Source organism: Mirounga angustirostris, unplaced genomic scaffold (assembly GCF_029215605.1).
Source record: "Mirounga angustirostris isolate CCGP_5_RB_7025 unplaced genomic scaffold, mMirAng1.0.hap1 SCAF_12, whole genome shotgun sequence".
Taxonomy (NCBI): domain Eukaryota; kingdom Metazoa; phylum Chordata; class Mammalia; order Carnivora; family Phocidae; genus Mirounga; species Mirounga angustirostris.
In genome coordinates this window covers 49,230,171-49,256,510 of record NW_026991720.1, presented here as the reverse complement: position 1 = coordinate 49,256,510, position 26,340 = coordinate 49,230,171, and the positions used below count along the sequence as shown (strand labels likewise).

Below are 26,340 nucleotides of genomic sequence, written 5' to 3'. Positions count from 1 at the left end.
TGTTAGTTTCAGAACAAAAGCCTCGTCTGGCACATTAAAGTAACATGGCTTACTTGAATACGATTGGTTTTGCAGATGTGTGTGTGTTTCATTCATACATTGGCTTTGTTTTTATGATAATGTAATAGCTTAGTACTTATTGAGAGCTGATTACATGCCAGGAACTATACTAAGCACTTTACGTAGATGAGCTCATTAAATCCTCACAGCTCTAGCATAAAGGTACTATGACCCGCACTTTCCCCGAAGTGAACTGAAGCACAGAGAGCACTTGCCTAAGCTTCTGAACCACGTGAGCTGCAGCCCTGGGATTTGAACCCAGGCCGGTTGGCCTCCAGAACCTGTGTTCCTAACCACAGCACTATACTGTTTTATACTTATATCGTTTTATATACACACACACCCACACACACACACACCTATATACAGGGACTGGCATGGCATGAAATATATATATCCCATATAAAGATGAAAATATGGAATGATATAAATACTATGTGCCAAAATTTATATAGCTTTGTATTTTTACATACTTAAGTAGCTACAATAAAAACCATTTAATCCAATATTTGGCTTGTAAGAATTTCTTTTTTTATTGAGGTATAATTGACATGTAACATTATATTGGTTTTATTTATTTTTTTAAAAGATTTATTTATTTATTTATTTATTTATTTATTTATTTATTTATTTGACAGAGAGAGACACAGCGAGAGAGGCAACACAAGCAGGGGGAGTGGGAGAGGGAGAAGCAGGCTTCCCGCAGAGCAGGGAGCCTGATGCGGGACTCGATCCCAGGACCCTGGGATCATGACCTGAGCCAAAGGCAGACGCTTAACGACTGAGCCACCCAGGCGCCCCCATTATATTGGTTTTAGATGTACAACATAATGATTCTATATTTGTATATACTGTGAAATAATCACCACAATAGGCCTAGTTAACATAGAATTTCTTTCCTGATTGAACAGACATGCAAACTACCCAGTCTGTAGTCTATTCAAGTGAAAGAAATGCAGGTTTAGTGGTTTCTGCTCAGGACAACTGGTACCCAGGCTAAATCCCAGGGGTGACGTGCAGGAGGAAAGGGTCTGAACGCCCAGCTCAGTTCTGCAAGCCCTCCTGTTCCTCACATCTCCCTCTCCTCATTCCCCAGTGCCCCCTCTTCACCAGGGAAGTTCTGCTGTGTATAGACCCCTGAGCTCATCTCTACTCACCCAGCTCCTGAACATTCCCAGCACCAAGGTTACCGTGAAAGGTTCTGCTGTTAGGTTAGATCTGGTATGAACAGAAGCCTGAGTCACAGCAGACTCAGTGGTCTTTGAACCCGATGTATTGTTCGGCCCTCCCCTCCCACACCTGCCCACGCCCCCATCTGCAGGGCAGGTGAGTTCCAACCCCCACCTCCGATAGCTGGCACCTGACTGTGGGGTCTATCAGGATCAGCTTTCTCACCCACTTCCCTGCCCAGTCTCATGGTTCTTCAGTCCAGATGCTTCTCCTTGGGCTCAGTTGAAGCCTCGATAGCTTATTTGACTGCACTGCTAAAGTCTGCAGCTCTCCAGGCCAGAATTACAAAAGTGAATTACACTATTAAAACTGCATTTCAAGGGAGCCAGGAAAATGCAAACAATAAATGCTTCTCTTCTGCTGGAGGGCCCACGAATTACCACCCTCCCTCTTTGCAATCATGGAAGATATGAAGCATAATTACAAGTTAATGAAACATTTTTGCATGTGATGTGGGAATTATGAAATTAAAGGGCTGAGAGCATACAGTTACAAGTCACATCACTTGTTTACTAATGCAAGCACTTTTGCTAGCAGCGATGATTTCAACCTTAATGATTAAACCTCGGTGATCTTAGTGCTCTGGAGTAGAGTCCTGTCCACTGTCCAGTCCCAGCTTCTTGAGTGATCAAATGTGGCCACAGTAGCAGCCAAATACCTTCCTGGTCCCTGGGTCACAGTTGAGGCATTGTGTTCTTTTTTAAAGATTTTATTTATTCATTTATTCATTTATTTATTGCAAGCGGAGGGGAGGAGCAGAGGGAGAGGCAGAGAGAGAATCTCCAGGAGACTCCACAGTGAGTATGGAGCCTACGCCAGGCTCGATCGCATAACCCTCAGATCATGACCTGAGCGGAAATCAAGAGTTGGACATTTAACCAACTGAGCCACCCAGGCACCCCTAAGGCATTGTGTTCTTGAAGTCAGCTGTCCCTGTGATGGTCTGCTAGTGAGTGGTCTGCCTTCCCGCTGTTGGCAAAAGATGCAACTCCCCGGGCAGACCAGTTTGGAAGTGTGTTCCAGAAACTGTTCAGGCAGCCTGAAGCCTGTTTCTCTAGCCTTTCGTTGTTATGTTCCTAATTCCAGGCATCAAATTCCTTTTCTGCTTTAAACACTCAGAGTGGTTCTTGTTTCCTGACAAGAGCTCGGCCTGATACTTGCACTGATTCATGTAATGCCCACAACAACCCTATGTGGGAAGCACTATTATCCCCTATTTACAATCTGAGGAAACCGAGACATAAGGAGGTTAATTAACTTGCCGGAGGTCCTATTAGGGAGTGGCAGAGCCGGGTTTCTAACTCCAACAATCTAGCCCACAGCCCATACTCCAAAGCCTATGTTGCCTCCTCAGTAGGCTACATTAAGGGCCAGGAAGTAATGGTGCCTCACGGGACTTGAATTATTTTTGTGACTTGATGTTATTCCATTGGTGACTCGAATTCCCAGAAGAGTCTAATTGGCCCAGTTTGGGCCTCAGGTCTCCCCTCAACCCCTCATTGACAGTTCCATCACTTGTGCACTGAAATATGGTCATTCCACCAAGAGAGAGTCTGTTTCCCAAGGACAGGAAAAGGGATGCTGGTCAGACCAAAACAACAGACGTCCAAAACTGATCTGCATCTGGCCGTTGCTCAAAAGTACCATGGAACAAAATAGACCAAAAAAATGCCCAGATGTTAGGTGGAAACTTGGCCATTGCCCAGTGTGAATAGTCCCGTATGGATCTTGAGGACGACTCATGAAATGTGAAGACTTTTGTAAATCACGTAGGCATTGCCTCAAGGCTGCCATGGAGCAAAGTCAGATATTCTGGAAGGAAAGATGAAGAGAGATGACTCTGAGGGGTGTGATGACCGGGGGCTGCCGTCAGCCCACCTCACATGCATACGCACCCCACAGAGGACTTCTGGGGGGCTCTGGTTGAAGCTCCGCAGAGCTTGCAGTGGCCCTTCACACACTATTACGGTAACTAACTAGACAATGTCTTCGCGCTACAACTGGACAGGTCTTCGCGTGCCCTGAAACATCCTGGTTGCCAAACGAGAAACCTGATGCCCAGCTTCCCAACTCGGAACGAATTTCTGAGCACTTGGTGGGTTCCTCCATTACCTGGAGATTTGTCATTTGATTTCAGAGGTATGTGTCACGGTGCACCTGAGTGGTTCCAACACCTCTGCTTTAATATTTTTGAGTTTTTGTTAAAAGATTTTTCCCCCAGAACTTTAAAAATAAAAAGCCCCTCTTTCTTCCTTTCTCTCTTCCCCTGCCTCCTTCCCTCCCTCCTCTCTGTCTCTTATATATATATAATTCCTAACTGCTTCTTGTATGATCCCTTGCTCCTAAGACCAAAAGGAAAACTCAGATTTTTAAACCCCAAGACAGGCACTCTTTGCTGCCTTTCGTAAGATTTCCCCTTGCCCATCACGGCCTGGGATTTCTCCACTGATAGCTTTCCATTGTTCTTCCCTGCTTTCTGCCAAATGTTGATTATGGGGCTGCGAGTTGGTTACAAAAACATATCCCCGATTATCACATTTTCCCAAAGCTCTGCCCTTTTCCCAGCCCAAACTTTATATTTTTGCTTTTCCCTTCAAGGTAAGTAATCTCCCAGCTACAAATTCCTAAGCCTCAGTGGTGGAGACTTCCCTCCCCCTCTGGTCATTTCCTAAACTGACCAGAGTAAGAGGGTCTCGGGCATCATTTTCTGAAGACCGCTTTTCCCACTGATCCAGACCAAAGGACACAGCGGAGAAAGGGGAAGAGGATTTGCTCTAGTTGAGGCCAGCCCCCTGCAGCAGTCAGCCCAGCAGCTCCTTGTCCCCAGCCCAAAGGATGCTAACGCTCTCTCTTACCTGTGTGGACAAAGTCTTCGTACCCACGGAAAGAAGCAGAACTATATTAATCCCTGGGCATTCTTTCTTCTTTTAGAATAAGAAGAAAGAATTTCAGAAAGGTTGGGTCTTGCCTGATATGCCTGATATCCAATGAGCAGAAATCAGTGCTGTTTACCGTACTAGCTGAGAGAGATAATGTGTAGGGGAATGAAAGGAAGCAAACATTGTCCCTGACGATGGTGAACAATCAGGTCACCAAGAGTCAAGAGCTTCCCAGAGTCAAAGCTCTTTGAACGTCCCAGGAGAATTTTCTAAAGCTTTGCCTAAGTTGCTAAACAATCATCTCCCCGTAGCAAATAATTTACATCAACCAAGAGGACCGTGGGGACCTGCATCAAGACATGGCGAGACAGCTGACTTGCAAATGACGAATGAGCAGCACAAACAGTCACACTGATCGAAGCTGTAAGGATGGGGGCAGCCCCTTGTTAGGTAGCTCCAAAGCCGAGCGCACCCTTCCTGGGATTTCCTACTCAGAGCTGCCCCCAGCTTTGCTATGGCAGAAGCGCGATGATTTTGCTTGAAAGTGCCAGAAAGAAGTCTTCCCTGAATTGAGATGCTCTCTTGAATTTCTTAACTACGCGTGACCTTGAGCCTGGGCACTTCCCTTCTCCAGATCAGACATTAAAAGGAAACGAGAAAATGTATTTCCTCCTTTCATATCAGGATCCCCCAAACAATTTTTTCTACCACCTCTTTTTTATTTGTTAATGAAATACACTGATGTAATGCTAACGTTAAGAAGATATTTGGAGGGGCGCCTGGGTGGCTCAGTCGGTTAAGCGTCTACCTTGGCCTCAGGTCATGAGCCCAGGGGCCTGGGATCGAGAGCTCCACATTGGGTCCCTGCTCAGCGGCGAGTCTGTCCTCCCTCTGCCCCTCCCACCCCGTGCACGCGCGCACTCGTGCACTCTCTCTCAAATAAATAAATAAAATCTTAAAAAAAAAAAAAAAGAATAGAGTTTTAAACTCTATTTGTAGAATATTTACTATAAAAGCTCTTCATGATTCCCCCAGAGGTAAGCGTGAGGCCATCTCAGCTGGATTAAGTTCCCACTGCAGAGGAGTATAGGGGCGTCCGGAAAATTCCAGAAGATGGAGCTTTATCATAAAACTGGGACTAGGATGAGAGGAGTAAGGTATCTATCTCAAGTGCAAAAACAAAACAACAAAAACCTCTGTATGACAAATGTGGCCCATAATTAGTTATGTTTAATATTGCTTGTCTTTCATCTTTTAGCATTTAAACCTTTAACATGGACAAATTTTTTTCTTTTAACCATTACTTTTATGTTATTCTTTTTTTCACTGAAAAAGGAATAAATGTATGTGGTTTTTAAAAAAAATCCAAAATAGAGCAGAGTTATCTCAAATCCCCAGACATCTATCCTTCATCAAGAAGTAAACATTAATAATAGTTTCTTCTGTGTCCTTGCAGAATTTTTCTTTGTATATACATGCATATTTACATGTGCATATCCCTTTGTATTGTTTACACAAATGAGGACACACACTATATTGCATTTGCTAGTTTTACTTGACCTTGGATCTCAGATTGATGTATCTTGGCATATATAATCTACTTCATTATTTTTTAAAAAGGTGAATAGCTTCCCACTATATAAAAGTGCTATAATTTATTTAACCATTTCCCTGTTGAGAAACACTTTCAAAGTTTCTAGATTTTTGTTTTTGTTTTCTATTACAAATAATGTTGTAACCATAATAATTTTTGATAGATTCGGGGCAACCAGAAATCTTTGATTTCCTGAGCAATCTTAATTTAACATAATAAATTATTTTCATATAAAATAAAATAATTTATATAGATTCCAGAAAGTTATTTGATAAAATTTAACATCTTATTTTGGAGGGTTTTTTTTTTTTTTTTAAAGATTTTATTTATTTATTTGACAGAGAGACACAGTGAGAGAGGGAACACAAGCAGGGGGAGTGGGAGAGAGAGAAGCAGGCTTCCCGCCGAGCAGGGAGCCCGATGCGGGGCTCGATCCCAGGACTCTGGGATCATGACCTGACCCGAAGGCAGACGCTTAACGACTGAGCCACCCAGGTGCCCCTTGGAGGTTTTTTTTTAATTCTCAGAAAAGAAAAAAAAATATTTTTGTATTTATTAAGGAGGTAATAGAGTCAGGAAAAAGACAAAGATGCCCACTTTCCGCACTGTTCTTTAGCATTACTCTCGAATTACAAGTCAATGCAAAAGGAAAATAGAATTAAAATTGGAAATAAGGAGGTAAAATTTTCCTTATCTGCAATGATGTATTTTATAACTGGAAGAACACACAGAAAATCAACAGAAAAACTATTAGAAGCAATAAGAACATTCAGGAAGATGACTCTCATACACTCTTGGTGTCTGATAAACTGGCTCAACCCCTGGGGTGGGGGGGAGGCACTGGGGGTGGGATTTGGACCATCTATCAAAACTAAGTGTGTGCATAGTCAATGAGCCTGTTAATTTCACTTCCTGAAATGCACCCTTCAAATACATTTATCCCCATGGACTGAGAGACTCATGGCACAGGTGTGTATAGGGACATGGACATTTCATTAGAGCATTTTTTACAATAGCAAAAAGGTCAGAAACAACTTGCTTTTCAAGAAGCTGCCTACACGTGTAGGAGGTGGTATATGATATAAGCATAAAATATTTTCAAAGAATAGCCAACAAATCGGTCTCACTGAATATCTCTAAGGAACAAAACCTAGAAAGGATAAGAAGGAGCTTTATTTTTCATCACATGCCCTTTGTACCGTTGGAATTTGCCCTGTGCCCCCCAAATGCACACCTTTAAATGATGTACTTTTTGTACTTTTTGTAAGGCTTTTCTAGTAGATACATTTATTTTCCTGAAATCCTTGATCGAACCCAGAGGTGGATTCCCAGTTCAAATAGATGGACGGCCTTGGTTCAGTTAAGAAAACCTACTCATTGACATGAGGGGGAGGGAAACACTTTAGTTTTTCAGTGTTTTGTTGTCGTTGGGGTTGCACTTGTTATGTTTTAAATTTTTTTATGGGTATATAATTGAGGGTTTTAGTCTTGATAGCTTTGAAATGGTAAGACTGTATCTCGACTCATCAAGTGACTTGACAGGCCAGTAATCTTCAAGCCCCGTGTCCAGGTACCAGTTCACCTCACTGAACTTGCTGAACTCTGCGGGCGCATAACCCAGGACCAATCTAGCTCTCCTGAAGGTCTTCAGGGAGCCAACCAAACGGAGGGACATGACCCAGAGAACTTAGTCCAGACCAGGCCGGCAAGAGGGAGAGAGGGTAGCTCATCAGACAGCGGGCATGCTTGCTCTCGCTGGCTCCTCGGTTCGCAGGCATGACGCGGTTCCAGTGGAACCTCCTTCTCTTCGTCTGTCCTCCTTCTCTTCGTTTGTCCTCCTCCTCTGAAGTAGGGAGAGGGACTTGGGCAATTCTAGTGGGCAAGAGGAGGCAAAGATTTAAGGACATATGGTGTTAGCAACAGAAAACTATACATTTAATGACAATAACATTAACATTACCCAAGACTAAACGATATTGATCAGTTCCCAAACCCTAGTCCACCAAGAGAAGCTGGGTTGCCCCTGAATCACTGGGGAGCACCTTGAAATGGAAAAATTCCCAGGCCACACCGGCAGAGAGTCCGCTTCACTGGGTCTGGGGTGAGACCGGGGAATCTGTATTTTTAGGACAGTCCCCAGATAATTCTGATGGGCAGCCAGGCTTGGCAAACACAGGTATAAATTATTCAGTGACCCCCAAATTACTGTGAATCATGTAACAGTCTAATAAATTTTGATGTGACCCTTTGGGAGAAAAAAGTCCCAAGACAAATTGTTTTCGTGGAAGAATTAAAGTAGTCCTCAAGAGTGAGTAAATTAATCCCAGTAAACACATTATAGTTACTGCATTAAGTAAAAATTTTGTCTGCCTAATCAATAATGAAATAAGCAAAGAGAGGATATTTTAAAGCCTGCAGGAGATATAATTCAAACACTAGCCTAGGTCTGATAAATATTTTATAAACAATCAATTTTATTTCATTCTACTTGAGAAATGAGTAAGGTCCCACGTTCCTGTTTGGCAACGTCAGGTTTTTAAAATTGAATTGGAAGTATACAGAGTTAGTTAAACTAATGCGAATTTCTCCCTTAAGGTGAGTATTAGCAACCTCATAACTAAATAACACCTGGTCACTCTCTCTCCTCAGGTTAGGCCACTTCACATGGTCTTTTGGCTCTGGCTGTGAACTGAGGTTCTGCGAGCCATCTTTTTCCGGAGTAGTGGTCCGGGGAAACGTCCCTGCTCTCCAGAAAAGGCCAGCTCTGTGGATCTCTGGTGCTGGCAGGACCCGGTCCTGGTCCTCCTAGACTTCCTCCTTGTGAGCATCCTGCAAAACCTCAGGTTCTTTTCATTCGTCCACTGACTGGACCACAACAAAATGCGTCTGCTAATGGTGAGTGAGTTTGTGAATACATACCCCGGGGCTTAGGGGGGTGAAAGGGGGTCTGTTTTGGTTTTCTTCCTCATACTAAATTTCCCATCCTAATGAGTAAGATGTTTTGTAAAGGATAAAATCAAGCCAGCCTAGAAGGCCTTCAGGGTTTGATAAACATATGGAGAGATTCTCTCAATTACAAACAAGGAACAGAAACTGAAAATTAGGCCTGTTTTCGGTCTCAGAAGGTTGCAGGACAGGGCGGAAAATGTACTAGAGAAACTGGTTGTCAGAGTTACAGCTGAGACTTTTCTTCTATGGGAAGCCATAACTTTAAAAGAACGTTTCCCCCCATTTCCCGGACCCACTGCACTGCAGGCTGCTTACTTTGGGTAATTATTTGGTGTCAAGACCAGCAAGAACCTCCGCCGGTTTTAACTGGGATGCCACTGCCGGCCTCTAGAGGTCGCACTTCATATAAGAACTTGGGCTGTCGGGGGCGGTTGGGGGCGGGGGCAGAGTTGGCGATCAAAGCTTCACCCCCCAGGCGCCAAGATTAAGCCCCCTGAAAGTCACCCTTTTGGAGTGTCCCCAGAAGAGAGAAAATTAAGGTACGGGAAATTTGAAAGCCGTGTGCTTTATTTCAAAGCAAAACTGGAAGGCGAAGACAACGGGCGCCCGGTTTGTCCCGCCACCGCCCCCAGCCCAGCCCCCCAGTGCAGACTGTCCACAGCTGGCTGGACCCCTGTTGCTTGAAGAGAGTGTCCTTCGTTTTGAGGGTGGGCAGAGAAGGGTCTCTAAGCACAAGGTTTAAAGAACAGGGTTAGGAGGCTCGGTGTCTGAGCGGAGCCGCAGGAGGGCAGTGACTGGAAAAATCGAGCAGCTTTCAGATCCACCCTATCACCAACCAGGAACCGGTTGGGACTGAAGGTTAGGACCCCCTGCTCAGCACGCTTGCACCTAAAAAAAATAAAAAAAGAGAGGCAACCAGCCAGGGGTGGGAAGCGCTGAATCAGCGTCTCAGGACCAATATCTTTATTATGAGCATCTTGGCCCTCAATTGTCCCTCCTCTGGGGGTGGGGAGGTTGTGGTGTGTCCTGAGGAGAAAAGGGTAGCCATAGGTCGCTAATACATTTCTCATATTTCTGTATTTCTACTACACAGGAATACATGACTGAATAAATTGGATACAAAGGAAGCACGCTTCTTTGAGAATTATATGAGAATTCATGTGTGAGAATTATATGAAAACCATATGAAAATTCAGAGCCTTGGCTCTTTATTAAGCAAAAAAATATTACTTCAATGCAACATATATCTCCCTTTCATGTATACAGGTTTTCCCTGCAGTTATTGCAAGCAAAATACTCACTCTGACCTCCAAGGGTTTTATTTTAGATGAGATGACACCCACCTAATTATTTAAGATCAATATGAGGCAGAACGGAATCAGAACCTAACTGGTGCAGATGTGAATGAAAATCAGGACAGTGATCTAAAGAAGGAACACATCCGTAGGAGCTGAAGTTTCTGTTCCAATAAAAGGTCTCATAGAGAAGAAGTGGGACTTGAGTTGAACTCTGAAAATAATTTGGTTAAGTGTATGGGAGTGGAAACAATGGAAGTTTATTGGAGAAGTAACTGCAAAAGTACAGAGGGCATAGTATGGAGGTTCCTTAAAAAATTAAAAATAGGGGCGCCTGGGTGTGCAGTCAGTTAAGTGTACAACGCTTGGTTTCGGCTCAGGTCATGATGTCAGGGTCGTGAGATCGAGCTCTGCGTGGGCTCTGCGCTCAGTGGGGAGACTGCTTAAGATTTGCTCTCTCCCTCTGCCCCTCCCTCCCTAAAATAAATAAATAAATCTTTAAAAAAAATTAAAAATAGAACTACCATATGATCCAACAATTCTACTTCTGGGTATTTAGATGGAGAACATGAAATCACTAATTCTAAAAAATATCAGTACTCTCATGTTCACTGCAGCATTATTTACAATAGCCAAGTTATGGAAATAACCTAAGTGTCCATCAACGGATGAATGGATAAAGAAAGTATGGTATGTATATACATATTATATATATATTATATATATATATAATGGAATATTATTCAACCATATAAAAGAGTGAAATCTTGCCGTTTGCAACAACATGGACCTCAAGGGCATTGTGCTAACGAAAGAAGTCAAACAGAGAAAGACAATTACTGAATGATCTCACTTAACATGTGGAATCAAAAAAAAACAATTGAGCTCATAGATTTGTAGTTGCTAGAAGTGGGAGGTTGTGGGTGAGCCAAGTGGGTGAAGGGAACCAAAATGCACAAGCTTCAATTTGTAAAATAAATGTACAGCATGGTGACTATAGTTAATACTGTATTAAATAATTGAAAATTGCTAAAAGATTAGATCGTATAAGTTCTCGTCACAAGAAAAAAAGTTCTGTAACTATGTATGGTGACAGATGTTAACTAGACTTATTATGGCAATCATTTTGCAATATATACATATATCGAATCATGTAGCACATCTGAAATTAACAATGCTGTATGTCAATTATACCTCAATTTAAAAACAAAGTACAGAGAGCAGGATGAGAGGGGCTATGTGCCAGACAGCGAAATAGATGTCTGCCTGTTACTCTCCACGGTCTGTGTCAATGACAGGAATATCCCCCAAGTTACCCACTCGCTCTACTCAATCATTTAACTTAATCTCCCTCACTTAATTTTTTTTTAATTTTTAAATTTAAATTCAATTTAATTAACATATATGTATCCTTAGTTTCAGAGGTAGAATTTAGTGATTCATCAGTTACATATAACACCCAGTGCTCATTAGATCAAGTGCCCTCCTTAATGCCCATCACCCAGTTACCCCATCCCCCCCACCCACCTCCCCTCCAGCAACCTCAGTTTGTTTCCAGAGTTGAGAGTCTCCCTCTCTGTTTTCGTCTTATTTTTCCTTCCCTTCCCCTATGTTCATCTGTTTTGTTTCTAAAGTTCCACATATGAGTAAAATCATATGGTACTTGTCTTTCTTGGACTGACTTATTTCACTTAGCATAATATCCTCTAGTGCCATCCATGTTGTTGCAAATGGCAAGATTTCCTTCTTTTTGATGGCCGAGTATTATTCCATTCTATTTATATACCACATCTTCTTTATCCATTCCTCTGTCGATGAACATCTGGGCTCTTTCCATAGTTTGGCTATTGTGGACATTGCTGCTATAAACACTGGGGTGCACGTGCCCCTTCGAATCACTATGTTTGTATACTTTGGATAAATGCCTAGTAGTGCAATTGCTGGGTCATAGGGTAGCTCTATTTTTAACTTTTTGAGAACCTCCATACTGTTTTCCAAAGTGGCTGCACCAGCTTGCATTCCCACCAACAGTGTAAGAGGGTTCCCCTTTCTCTGCATCCTCACCAACATCTGTCATCTCCTGACTTGTTAATTTTAGCCATTCTGGCTGGTGTGAAGTGGTATCTCGTGGTTTTGATTCGTATTTCCCTGATGCCAAGTGATGTGGAGCATTTTTTCATGTGTCTGTTGGCCATTTGTATGTCTTTGGAGAAGTGTCTGTTCAGGTCTTCTGCTCATTTCTTGACTGGATTATTTGTTTTTTGGGTGTTGAGTTTAATAACTTCTTCATAGACTAGCCCTTTATCTGATCAGACATTTGCAAATATCTTCTCCAATTCTGTAGGCTGTCTTTTAGTTTTGTCAACTGTTTCCTTTGCTGTGCAAAAACTTTTTATCTTGATGAAGTCCCAATAGTTCATTTTTGCTTTTGTTTCCCTCGCCTGTGGTGATGTGTCTAGCAAGAAGTTGCTGTGGCCGAGGTCAAAAACTGTGTTCTCCAATAGTATTTTGATGGATTCTTGTCTCACATTTAGGTCTTTCATTCATTTTGAGTTTGTTTTTGTGTATGGTGTAAGAAAATGGTCCAGTTTCATTCTGCAGGTGGCTGTCCAGTTTTCCCAACACCATTTGTTGAAGAGACTGTCTTTTTTCCATTGGCTATTCTTTCCTGCTTTGTAGAAGATGAGTTGACCACCTCACTTAATCTTAATCCCCCAAATTGCCAGCCCCTTAACCACTTAACTTAATCCCCCAATTCCCACCCCATGTCCTTAACGTATTCGTGTATAACCCTTTTACATCCTCGAAAAAAAGCCCCATGAACCAAGAATAGAAGACCTCGAGGCGATCCATAACTCATCCAAAGTCATAGGACTCCAACTGACATTGGCCGAATCCAGAGTCCATACCACTAACTTCTACACAATTATTTACATCAGCGGTTAGGTGATGGGCAGCACCAAGCTGCATAAAGCTCTCAGATATGTGTCTTGGCCTGCACAGTGTTTAGAAAAGCGAAGTGAGGGGCGCCTGGGTGGCTCAGTTGGTTAAGCGACTGCCTTCGGCTCAGGTCATGATCCTGGAGTCCCGGGATCGAGTCCCGCATCGGGCTCCCTGCTTGGCAGGGAGTCTGCTTCTCCCTCTGACCCTCCTCCCTCTCATGCTCTCTGTCTCTCATTCTCTCTCTCTCAAATAAATAAATAAAATCTTTAAAAAAAAAAAAAAAAGCGAAGTGATCAGAAAGGAAGGCTGTCTGCCCAACCAGCTTAATTTCTATTCTCCTACCTTCCTGGTTTCACATATTTATGAGACCCAGCCAGGCAACTGTGCTTGGGATCCTGGGCTGACGCTGAGGCAGGAGAAAGGGGAATGGAAAAAAGCCTGTTCTCGAGACTCTTCTAAAAGAAGACTTTGCAAACAAAGACAAAAGAAAGGAAAGAGTTAAATATGACAGACAAGTCTATAGAGTTTTTCAAAGGGTGTTCTCCACCATCAGAATCCCCTAGGGAACTTGTTAAAAATACAGAGCCCTGGGCCTAGGGAGTACCTACTAAGTCTTGGAGATGGCCAAGGAGTCTAAATTTCTAACAGGCTCCCAGGGGGATTCTGATATACACTGTAATTTGAGAACTATTGAATTATACTTGTTCAGAAAAATCACTCGCAATCATCTATTTTCCCCTTTTTGCAAATATAACTCTTTGCCATATCTACTGGAAAATAGTACTCTCCATCAGCTTTCCATATATCCGAGAAAAACCTTTAATTACTTAACTTTCCTTTCTCTGAGCACTCTTTTTATCTGTGAGCTTTGGAGTGCGCAAACTGAAGTCGGTCCCAAGTAATCATTTTCTCACACTGACCAAAGGTCAGGGTTCTGAGCCACAGACATATTTGAGGGCCACAGGCAGTCCTCAACCTCCTCCTGCTCATGCCCTGGGAAAGGTGAGCCAGAGAAATCCCTCCAAAGCCTCTGGGCAGTGAGGGGTGCCCATTCCCTTGCCCCTGGTCTTGGAAAAAACTTACCTCTCCATACATGTCCTTTGAAGCGCAGTATGCCTGGAATAACCTTCCCTGCCTGCCACACTCATAAACTCCTATTCATCATTTAAGGCCCAGCTCAGAAGTAGTGACTCACAAAATAATCATCATAAATCAGGTTTCCTCCTTCTATTCTGTCTTACCTTGCTGTAATTTCCCTTTATGGCACTCATCAAAGTCTGTAATGATGGATTTTGTGTTTATTTTATGAGCATCTATACATCCTATTTGACTGAGAGTTGCGTGAGGGCAGACACCAGTGGCTTTGCCCATACTTATATTCATAGCCTATTACCATGCCTGGCACAGAGGAGGTCCTCCATTAATATTACTGAATGAATGAATGGGTTTACATTTATTGAGTACTTTCAATGTTGCCAGGCACTGGCCTAAGTGCCTCTAATACGTGGTCTGTTGTAATCTTCCCAGCAACCTTCTGAGGTATTATTACCCCTTTTGCATAGATAAGGAAGTTGAGGTTTAATGAGGTCTTGAGAATCGGTCAGAGCCACACAGCTAATAAGTGGGGACACTTGGATTCAAATATGAGTTTGTCTATGCCTAGAAGGCAGCTCTCAGCCACAATACCATACATTTCCTCTTTGAGATGGTCAAGCCCCCTGTTAAGTTACGTTCTGATACTAATACCAGCATTCGTGGTTTCCTCCGTTGTTTTTCTCATGGCACTTCAGCTATTCCTCAGTTAGCACGCTTGTCACATTGCCTCATCAGGATGTAAATATGCGCCCGTGAGTCCCGTGAGTGCATGGCCCAGACCTTATCCAACCAGCAGGCCGATTCTAACCACCCAGGCCATACCCTGATGCAGTTACAATACTGCACAGTAAGTGCCCAATTAACTCAGCATCACTGTCACCTCACGGTGAAGAAGAGGCCATTACATAGGCAGACAGATTAACCACATGAACAAAGAGAGAGCTCAGAGGCAGAGCAAACATAGATGCAAGCTTGACATATGAGATGCGGGGCAAGGGGAGAAGAACACTTGGTTACGCCGGGAAGAGGAATGAAGGTAGACGCCATCATACACCAGGCATGAGAATTAATTCTTAATGGACTAAAGACTTCCAAGTGAAAAACAAAACTTTCAAACCTGTAAGATGATGGATAATTACAATGGTGATCGGGAAAATTAAGACTATGATAAGATGATCATTTTTTTTAATTTTTTAATTTTTTATTAGAGAGAGAGAGAGAGCACAAGCAGGGGGAGTGGCAGGCAGAGGGAGAGGGAGAAGCAGGCTACCCGCTGAGCAGGGAGCCCGACGTGGGGCTCGATCTCAGGACCCTGGGATCATGACCTGAGCCGAAGGCAGAAGCTTAACCGTCTGAGCCACCCAGGCGCCCCAATAAGATGATCATTTTAAAGCCTCTAAACTGGCAAAAAATCAGAAAACTGATAACACTCAGTGTTGGTGAAGATGTGGATCACTGGGCGCCTGGGTGGCTCAGTTGGTTAAGCGACTGCCTTCGGCTCAGGTCATGATCCCGGAGTCCCGGGATGGAGTCCCATGTCGGGCTCCCTGCTCGGCAGGGAGTCTGCTTCTCCCTCTGACCCTCCCCCCTCTCATGTGCTCTCTCTCATTCTCTCTCTCTCAAATAAATAAATAAAATCTTAAAAAAAAAAGATGTGGATCACTAGGAACTCCTAATACACTGCTGGTAGGTATATATATTAGCAAATCATTTTAGGAAAAATTTTGGCAATATCTAATAGATTACATCATACTAGAGCACAGTCTATGTAGTAAAAAATGAATAAGCTGGTGCAGCTGCTGTGGAAAATAGTATAGCAGTTCCTCAAAACATGGAATTACCATATGATCCAGTAACTCCAGTTTTGGATATATACCCAAAAGAAATGAAAGCAGGGACTCGAAGAGATATTTGTATACCTGTGTTCATAACAGCATTATTCACAAGAGCCAAAAGGTGGAAGCAATCCAAGTGTCCATCAATGGATGAATGGGTAAACAAAATGTGGTGTGTATATACGTCTCAGTGGACACTAGTCAGCTTTAAAAAGGAAGAAAATTCTGACATATGCCACAAGGTGGATGAACTTTGAAAACATCGTGCTAAATAAAATGAACCAGTCACAAAAGGACAAATATTGTGATTCCACTTATATGAGGCATCTGGATAGTCAAATCCCTAGAGACAGAAAGTAGAATGGAGGTTGCCAGGGGGTGGAGGCAGAAAGGACAGGGTGTGAGGGTTTAATAGGTACAGCGTTTCAGGGGGGAAAGATGGAAAGTCCTGGAGATGGAAGGGGGCTTCTGTTGCATAACAGCATGAATGTGCTTAATGCAATGGAGCTCTACACTTAACAGTCGTTAAAGGGTAAAATTTATGTTGTGTAAATTTTACTGCAATAAAAAAAAGTGAATGAGCAATGTATCTACTCATTCTCCCATGGGTGCACATTTAGGATATTTCCAGCTTTGTTTGTTCATTCGTTTTTGTTGCTATTGCGGACAGTGCAACTAGGACATTCTTTTACAAGTCTCTACTCTTTCACATGTGCAAGAAACTATGTAAAGAATCTCCCTAAAGATGAAATTGCTGGGTCCACTTTATTATGCCACATTGTTTTCCAAAGTGGTTGCCCTTTTTGACATAATTTACATCATAAAAATAATTTGTAAAAGATGTTCAGGATATGTTAAATAACAATCAGAAGGAGCTAGGTGAATCTTACCCAACTATCTAGAAGTATACTGCCTAGAAAAGGGGACTCCAACCAGACTATCTGTGCCATCTTTTACTCCTTTGCTGGGCATCCCTTTTAAGACCATTGGCTAATTGACACCAGCTGATGGTGGACCACCAGGATGGCAAGAGGTCTGGAAACTTTGAAAGGGAGGAAAGGCTGAATGAGAGGAGTGGAAAGCGCTCATGGGCTTGTTGGAGAGTCTAATTCAGAAGCAGAGCTACCGCTCTTTGCTTGGCTAATGCACTGTTCTCTTCTCTCTAGGAAATTGATCCTTTTTGATTAAGTGAGTTACCTCTGCAGGAACCAGATCCACAGAACCAGCCTGGAAAAGGAAAAGAGCAAGTTAGGGGACACACGAATCCTAACGTCAACTACCAGAAAAGCTGTCTTACAGACCTGGTTTCACTCTGGGAAGTTCCAGAGAGCAGGTCCAGTGGTTAGAGGCCACAGGGGAACTTCTAATAAACAGAGCTGGGCAGGCACCTACAAAATAGGCTGCCTGTGAGGTCCTGGGCACGTCCCACCATCCAGATTGTCAAAGACTCCAGAACTAACAGCTGGGGAAGCCAAAGAAGACAACAGTGGGTCCTCCCCCACTCTGTGATAATGCTTCAAGTGCATCTAAATGGTAGGCACCCCACCGGCCATAATAGCACTTGGTTTTAGGTCCACTCAGTCAACATTGGAGCTGGGTTTTCTGTCTAATTATTCCATTACCCATTCTGACCTTACCATGAGCCGGAGTAGCCCTTTTAATGTAATTTGTGGTTGCTGGAGAATTAAAACTACTGCCCAGGCTTAGGTTTTACTATTTATAAAGTAAGCCATGCATTCCACTAGTAAAAAGTGGCTTTAGTTTTTTTCTATATCCCAGACAGGTCATCGTTTGCTACCTCTCCTATAAACAGTCTACCATCTTTTCAAGATTTTCTCCCACAGGCACTTTAAAGCATCTCCAAATTCTGCACACAGAAGTGTTTCGATTACCTTTGATGGCATCCCACAAGACACTGAACTTAAAGACTTATATAAACAGCCACAGGCAGTTCTCCACTGATACTGTGCAATGCCATCACGAAGAAGGGCCCACAAATAAGTCAGAGGATTTCATGTCACTTTTAAACCACTGAATGGAGGGGCGCCTGGGTGGCTCAGTCAGTTAAGCGTCTGCCTTCGGCTCAGGTCATGATCCTGGAGTCCCGGGATCAAGTCCCGCATCGGGCTCCCTGCTCAGCGGGAAGCCTGCTTCTCCCTCTCCCTCTGCCTCTCCCCCTGTTCATGCTCTCTCTCTCTCTCTCTGTATTTCTGTGTCTCAAATGAATAAATTTTTTAAAAATCTTTAAAAAAAAATAAACCACTGAATGTACAGTCTGCTGAAAGATTTTGATCAATACCGACTCCACCCTGAACACCATGAGAAATGCGAGGCATGATGCCGATGCCTGTTCCCGAGTCTGGAAATTTCTTTGCTAAGCAGTCATTAAATCAGTGAAAAATGATACCAGATTATGTGAGTTGCTCAAATTGTTTTAGCAGCAGTCCTGGAACCAAAACCCCATGAATACATTCGAAAAATCCGCAATTGGCAAATGTTTAAATGTCAGGTCCATGCTAATTTATTTTGCAAACTACTCCAGGGAAGCCAGATATCAGCCCAAGCCTTCCCTGCTGGTAGGAGAAAGATTTCCAAAAGTCCTCTCTCGCTGATGTCAGAGCCCAGTGGGCTCTCTTTGTTCCTTCCCTGGCACCATTTGGTGTCGCTGTGAAATTTTCTGCTCCTGCTGCTGGTACGGGCATCGTGTCAAATCGGGTTCAACCCTTGAGTGTGTGCTGAGCCCGAGCAGGTGCGGGAATGAAGTAACTGCCTTGTAGCCATATTTGCATCTTTCAGCTGCTGAGCAAGCTGGCTCGGGTGTGCTTCCTCCGTTCATCTGCCGTTGGTTTGCTCAGCCCGGGACCGGTTGTCTGCCCAGCAGGACCTGAACTGGTGGTTTCATCCTTGTCATTTGATGAATTACTGACAGCATGTTGGAAGCTGTCCTTTCATTCTTAAGAGGCAACTTCTCTCTGTTGTGGAATCACTTCTCCCTGCAGAGCCGAAGGTTTGGGGCACCCCTGAGACTTGGCCCTGAGCCCATGACTGGAGACCATCATAAAAGGGAGACAGTTGTGGGTTTGGCCGTAGGAGCGTGTCTCCACCTTTCTCCTCACCCGGAGTGGACTCACAGGGAAGAAGCACAGGCCTCCTCCCACAGAGACCCAGTAAAGGCAGTAAGACGCTGACTCAGAGTCACAAGGGACTTCGCGATGAAAAGTGAGAACTTCAGCATCTCGTGCTTTCTAAGTGGGCATTACCAAATACTCACCGACTTTTTAAGGTTAATAGTGATTATGAATTAGGGGCTGGCTTGCAGACGGACGAGGGTTGTGGCTGCTGCCGATGAGGGAAAATCAAAGCCGTCTATTAGAGACCTCCAGGTCTCCTAGACGCCAGTGTGGTTTGCTTTCAACACGCCAGACTGCTCTGTGGCCTCACAACCAAAATGTCTGGGCCAAGGGCTGGGATCCGCCAGGCTGGTCTGGAGGTGGTGCTGAGAGAAGGCAGAGGGATATAATAGGAGGTGAGGTGGGAAGAACTAGATGCCCAATATCCAGAATGCTTTCATACACAAGCACAGTGCTGAGGACGTGCCCTAGAGAGGATCTGGCAGAGGTGAGAGTGACAAGGCATTGACAGAGTCAGAGGGGAAGGCAGTTGCATTGATATTCTCAAAAATAATTTTTGGGGGGCTCTCGGGGGCTCAGTCGGTTAAGCGTCCGAGGAGGCTGGATTTCGGCTCAGGTCATAATCTCAGGGTGGTGAGACTGAGCTCTACGTTGGGCTCCGTGCTGGGCATGGAGCCTGCTTAAGATTCTCTCTCTTTCTCCCCCTCTGCTCCTCCCCACCCCTCTCTCTAAATAATAATAGTGATAATTTTAACAAAAACCAAAAATGTATTTCTGGAGCCCAAAGTGGAAAGGACTAGATTCTTCCAAAACAAAAATGGGAGTGGGTAGATGGAGGAGGCAAAGGGCTTTCAAAAGCAGTCCTGGTCTGGTATGAGCCAATTCTATAAGAAGATGAAAGAGGTGCCCGAGACATCATGAGGGGATGGAGCTGGGGCATTGCACTGGGCAGGCTGGTGAGGACTGGTCCTGAAGGGCCGGTTTCCTCCCCAGGAAACTGTGCAGCCCCTGGCTGCCGAAAGCCACGCAGCCAGTTGGCATGGAGACTTCTGGATATTGTGACCTGTGGACACTCAGCTCCATTTGCCTGGCAATTTCCAGCACTCCCCCAACCCCACCTTCACCAAGCTATTATCAAGAGAAAGGAAAGGTATGTTTAATGATCCTAGGGAAGGTTTCCCCTTTCTCTAGAATGAGCCAAATCTTCTTTTCTCCTGTAGTAAAGAAATAGAAAAAACAAGCTGAGTCATCAGAAAAAATTATAATCTGATAGGAAGTTTAGCTGAAACTTTAGCGACTAAAGAGAATAGGGTGAGGGACACATGGGAGCCACTGGAGGAGGAGGCCGCGAGGGGAAATCAGGTAACCCACGTACGCAGACACTGAACTTGGCCACCACCCGCTTTGAACCTGGAAGATAGCAGCAAACCAAGAACTGGGGCTGTTGCCAGGGAAGGGGGTGCTGTAACCGTCCCTATTCCAAACCGCCGGGGTGTCTGGTGAGTTCAAGAGCTGGCTCTCCCCACACAGTCCTACTGACGGGCTGTACCCTTTCCCTCCCTGCTTTTACTGCTGCCCATCTTCACCGGAGGCCCTGCAGCCCTCCCCACTGCTTATCCAGCTCTCCGCTCAGCTTCGGGAGCTGCTCTCTGAGCCCACGATTAAATAATTACCGGGCACGCTCGGCATTTTACTATGTGCCAGACTCGGCTCTGAGCGCTTTTGCATGTCTTAACTCCTTTAGTCCTCGTGACAACCCTGTGAAGTATGTATTATTTTAGCCCCATTTTACAGAAAGAAAGACTGGGGCACAGAGCGGTGGAGTGACTTGCCCAAGTTCACACAGCCACTGAGCGGCAGAGCTAGGATTTGAACCCTGGAGGTCTGACACGGACATCCATGCCCTCAGCCATTATCCTGCCTCTCAACACCAGCCCGTCCTAGGATGCCGGATGTTAGGTTGTGCAAGTTCATTCTGAGGCCCTATTGGTTTAGCCAGTGAGGCCTCCTAACAAGCACACTCGGCCCTGCCTAATCCCTGAGCCCATCTCACCAACGCAGTTGATGGCTGCGATCCTGGCATCCTGCCCGGCTCTTACCAGGCCCTTCCCATGGGGCCTGATGCTAACTGTCTATCCCCAGCTACTGACTAGGGTCCTGCTGAACGCAGACCCCTCACCTGGGACCCCTCCACTGTACCCTGGCTGACTTTGAGTCCATCTCTAGCTGGAAGCCCCAAATACAATGCACCTGTCACAGGGCTAGACCCTTTTAACCGTGAGAAGGCCCAGGGTCACCACTTTTCCCCACACTGGATTGCTCACTCCTCATCCTTCCACCAGTGCCCCCCACTCCCCACAAGCCCCCGCTTCTGCGCTGAGCCCACCTAAATTGTGAGGGGCTTCAACCTTCTGTGAGGGGAGGCACTGTCTTTTAAAAACAAATGGATAAAAAACAACAACAACAGCAAACAAATGGATAGGTGAAATGTATTCAAGGGGGACCCTTCTTCCTAAAGGCCACATGAATGGAGCGCGGTCAAACTCTGACCTCGGAGAGTCATTCAGGGAATCCTCTGGATCCTCTCTCCATGTGACCTCCATGTTTACCGTCCTCTAAGCACACTTAGACGGGGTCGGTGGTGAGACAGAGTCCACAGCAGTGTGACCCAGGGAAGACACTTGGGGAACGTGGCCTGGGGCTATGGGGAGTGAAGCAGTGACGGGAGGAAGGAGGAACGGGGAGGAGCGCCGTCCCTGCCACATGGCCCTGAGGCTTATCCTGTCCAGACGTGGTCTAAGGCACCCAGCAAACACTCTGGGACGGAGGTGATAAATAACATTCTTGCTTGGCTTTAGCTTTCATTCCCAGGAACGTAATCTCAATTTAGAGTTTCCACGTAAGTTTTGCCAGAAATATTGCCAATTCTACTGTCCAGCGCTTTTCCAAGAATGCAGTCCACTTCTGGCCCCTGAGGCAGACTGTCAGTCTGTTTCCAGACAGCTAAGGAACACATGCCTGTCTTTTTTTTCTTTTTTCTTTCTTTCTTTCTTTGAGAGAGAGAATGAGAGAGAGAGAGAAATAGAGAGCACAGGAGGGGGGAGGGTCAGAGGGAGAAGCAGACTCCCTGCCAAGCAGGAAACCCGATGCGGGACTCGATCCCGGGACTCCAGGATCATGACCTGAGCCGAAGGCAGTCGCTTAACCAACTGAGCCACCCAGGCACCCCACATGCCTGTCTTAATAAGTAATATTACTTTAAGGATCCCAGACCCGAGATCAGCATTCTCCGAAACATGTCCTAGCTATGAAGAATTATGAAGACAAAAAAAAGTGTGGGAAAGGCTACATACGATGGGCCCCCCTTGCTGCAGATCCCAGCCGCCTCTTACATGTTGAGGCCGCTGGGAAGTTGTGCAGCCAAGAAGCCTGTGTCCTTTCATTTAACGTTGTATTTCCCTGGACTGGGAGCAGGAGCGATTGGAGAGTGACGACTTCGTGGGTCAAGGGTTTCTTTGAGGCGTGATGGAAAAGTTCTGGAATTAGTAGTGATATTTGTACAACATTGTTCCAGTACTAGATGCCACTGAACAGAACTCTTTAATATGGCTAAAACGGTAAATTTACTCCTATATGTGTTTTACTACAAAGAGAGAGTGAAGGAGGGAGGGAGGGCGTACCTCCTGATGGGGTGCAACGGGAAGTGGACAGCACTTTCTATGAGGTAGTCTTGCCAAAAAAATCCAACTCGATTATGCCTCGAGGGCTACCAGTTTGTAGGCAAAACGGGGGGAAAAGAGGAATATTCAACAACTCCCTGCAGAGGCATTCAGCAAGATAGAAAATGGGGGACTTCTAAGGAATAAGTCATCAGCTTTCTTTTTTTTTTTTTAAGATTCTATTTATTTATTTGAGAGAGAGAGAATGAGAGAGAGCACATGAGAGGGGGGAGGGTCAGAGGGAGAAGCAGACTCCCTGCAGAGCAGGGAGCCCGATGCGGGACTCGATCCCGGGACTCCAGGATCATGACCTGAGCTGAAGGCAGTCGCTTAACCAACTGAGCCACCTAGGCACCCTAAATCATCAGCTTTCTTTAACAAATAAAAGACAAGGGGGAAAAAAGAGGGAGAGTGAACAGTCACAGTTTAAAAAAGATTTATAAGACCTATCAGCCGAATGCAGTGTGTGAACCGTGTTTGGATCCTGATTTAAACAAAACAACTAATTTTTTTTAAGATTTATTTATTTTTAAAAAGATTTATTTATTTATTTATTCATGAGAGACAGAGAGAGAGGCAGAGGCAGAGGGAGAAGCAGACTCCCCGCCAAGCAGGGAGCCCGATACGGGGCTCAATCCCAGGACTCCGGGGTCATGACCTGAGCCTTCAGCTCAGGTGCCCTCAACTAATTTTTTTAAAGCATTAATGTGACAACCAGAAAAATCTGATTACTGACTGGATTTTTTTATGGTATTAAGGAATTATTGTTCAATTTGTAGGTGTGATATGGCATTATGATGATGCAAAAAAGAAAGATTTTATTTTTGGAAATACATATTGAAGCATTCACGGATGAAAAGATGTGCCTGGGACTTGTCGTAAAGTACCCTTTCTGTATAAGGAAAGGGCGGAAGGGCGCCTGGGTGGCTCAGTCAGTTAAATGTTGGACTCTTGGTTTCAGCTCAGGTCATGATCTCAGGATCATGAGATGGAGCCCCACGTGGGGCTCTGCGCTCAGTGGGGAGTCTGCTTAATACTCTCTTCCCTCTCCTTCTGCCCCTCCCTTCCAAGATCTCTCTCTTTCTGTCAAATAAATAAATCTTAAAAAAAAGAAGGGGAGGAAAACAGATGACAGTTTAGAAGAAAAAAGTCTAGCCATGGAATTGATAATTGCTGGAAGCTGGGTGTTCTAATTTTGTATTAAGTTTGAAAATGTCCATATAAGAAGTATTTTTAAAATACGTTGCTGAGCAACAAATGAAAAGAAGGACCTAAGTCTTGGACATGGGGTAGTTTTCTAATAACCAAATCTCTGGTAGATGTAGGATGTTAAAATTAGACCCAGAGATTTTAAGATCAGGATTTTTATATTTGCTTTCCATCCTTCCATATTTGGAAAAGAAAATACCATTCTCATAAAGCAGGGTAGAGTCAAGGAAAGCAAAAATAAAAGCATTCCTTAAGTGTTTGTTGCGTGCATGTATTAATTTCTTGTTCACAGTCCTCTAATAGCTTCCCATCTCACTCAGAGTAAAGTACAAATTCTTCACCATGGTCTGTGATGGGTCCAGTATGACTTGGCACCTGATACCCTTCTCCGCACTGGCCTTCCCGCTATTTTTTGAAAAAAGTTGGTGCTCACCTGTCTCAGGGCCTTTGCACTCACTATTCTCACTACCTGGAATACTCTTTCATCCAGCTAGCTGTGTGGTTCTCTCTCTTGCCCTCTTGAAGTCAGACTTTCCCTAGGCACTTCCTTATGTAACACAGGTGTGAGCTCCCGTACACATACCATCACTCACCTCTCCTTTATCTCTTTTTCCCTGCTTTGTTCATATTTTTTAGCATTGATCACCCCCTGAAAAATTATTTGTTGATTGTTTGTCTGCCCCATGTGGACTGCAAACTCCAACAGACCTGGGGTTTGTTTTATTCCTGGGTTTTTTTAGCGCCTAGTAGGTGCTCATTAAATATTTATTGAATTAATTAATTTAGTGCATATCCAAAAGTGTGTAGGTAAACATGCCCACCCCATGGGGGGCTGAAATGTATTTCCATACTGGCCAAGACCCTCCTGGATTAGCTGGAAGTACTTAAGCTGGGCCAAGCAGCCTGTGGAGCAGCCAAATGCCTTGCTGTGAGAGAAGACTCCTAGTCCATTCAGCCTACGGGAGGGATAGCTGGGGGAGATCTCCTAGAGCTCTGTTGAGGCTGGGATGACTATTCTTTTCTTGAGAAGAGTGAGATTAGATGAAGGTCTCGCTGAAGGCTGGCAGCAGGCAAACTTGGAAGAAAGGACACAGCTGGACAGAGTGTTTAGGGGTCACAAGAATACTATGGACTCAGATGCTACAGATGGTTTGAGGTTCTTTTTTTTTTAAGATTTTATTTATTTATTTGAGAGAGAGAGAGTGCAAGAGACAGCGTGAGCCGGGTGAGGGGCAGAGGGAGAAGCAGGCTCCTCGCTGAGCAGGGAGCCTGATGCGGGGCTTGATCCTGGGACCCTGGGATCATGACCTGAGCCGAAGGCAGACGATCAACCAACTGAGCCACCCAGGCGCCCCTGGTTTGAGGTTCTTAAAGGAATTTGTTTTCAGGGGAGAGCCGGACAATATACAAATGGATAAGCAATTCTGAGTGGTAAATATCCCACAGAGCAATACTGTGTGGGCAGAGAACTAGACCCTGATACGGCTGTCCAACGTATTTTGAAGAATTTCACTTCTGCCCAGGATGACCTCCTGAATTACTCCTCAGGTTGCTGTCCAAAGGAATCTGGGTGGTGGTTGTGTGGTCGTCGTTGTTTTCCCCCAAAGGAATCCAAGTAGCTAAGACCCTCCTTGGGAACCCAGGTCAGAGCTCACACTTGAGAAGCTGGGTGATGTGTGTTCTGCCTCTCCCCTAAAACTGCCAAGGAACTGAGTTTCCACATGTAACAGAAGAGAGCAGTGAGCTTCTCTGCTGGAGAGACAGCACGGCCGAAATTGGGGAACCCTGGGAGGGGAACTGGCTTTCACCAGCTGCTCACTTCCTAAAAAGCTGTACAGCAGAATGACTTGTTAATGATCCGAATGTTTAAATCAACAAGGTGATCCTGCTGGTTACAAGATTCCTATAGGAAATATTTTGGGAAAATACATAATCCTTCGTTTACAGTCTCAAACATGAAACACATTTCTATACTTCCTGTTTTCACATGGCAGAATATCTCTTTACATCAGCCAGTTTCTGGTCCGTCAGCCACCTTGCTGAATTTCAGTGTCAGCTATGCTAAATAATCCTCTCTTGGCTGTGGAAAGATTTCCTGGCAGGCTCTCCAAGACAAGGACAGATGGCATCCCATTGGGGGTACTCCCAGCTCTTTGTGTTAGCAAATATTGACATTTTTGTGGGAAACAGATCCAGATCCTGTTTCTTCTTAACTCAGCTTGGCAATTCTGAAGGTTTGGAGACATGTAGTTCAATAGAATTGGGAAAGTGCACTTGCCACTGAATTAAAAAACACATACATTAAGGAGGGTAACGTTCATGGTTAATTGATGCTCATAAAAGTCACAAAGTAGTAAGCAATATTCTGTGATCACAAATCACTTTCGAGCAGAAATGAGGG

The 26,340-nt window shown here is 44.5% G+C and overlaps 1 long non-coding RNA gene across 2 annotated transcripts in view; it reads right to left on the bottom strand.

Moving 5' to 3' along the window:
• Positions 1-5,189: 5,189 nt before the first annotated feature.
• LOC135362100 (uncharacterized) overlaps positions 5,190-26,340 on the bottom strand; it is a 34,192-nt gene continuing 13,041 nt past the window's right edge. For both annotated transcript variants that reach the window (XR_010406498.1, XR_010406499.1), the window contains exons 5-8: positions 22,404-26,219; positions 19,152-19,376; positions 16,771-17,107; positions 5,190-7,635 (exon numbers count right to left, since the gene is read on the bottom strand). This is a non-coding gene — a long non-coding RNA (uncharacterized LOC135362100). The remainder of the gene's footprint in view (positions 7,636-16,770; positions 17,108-19,151; positions 19,377-22,403; positions 26,220-26,340) is intronic.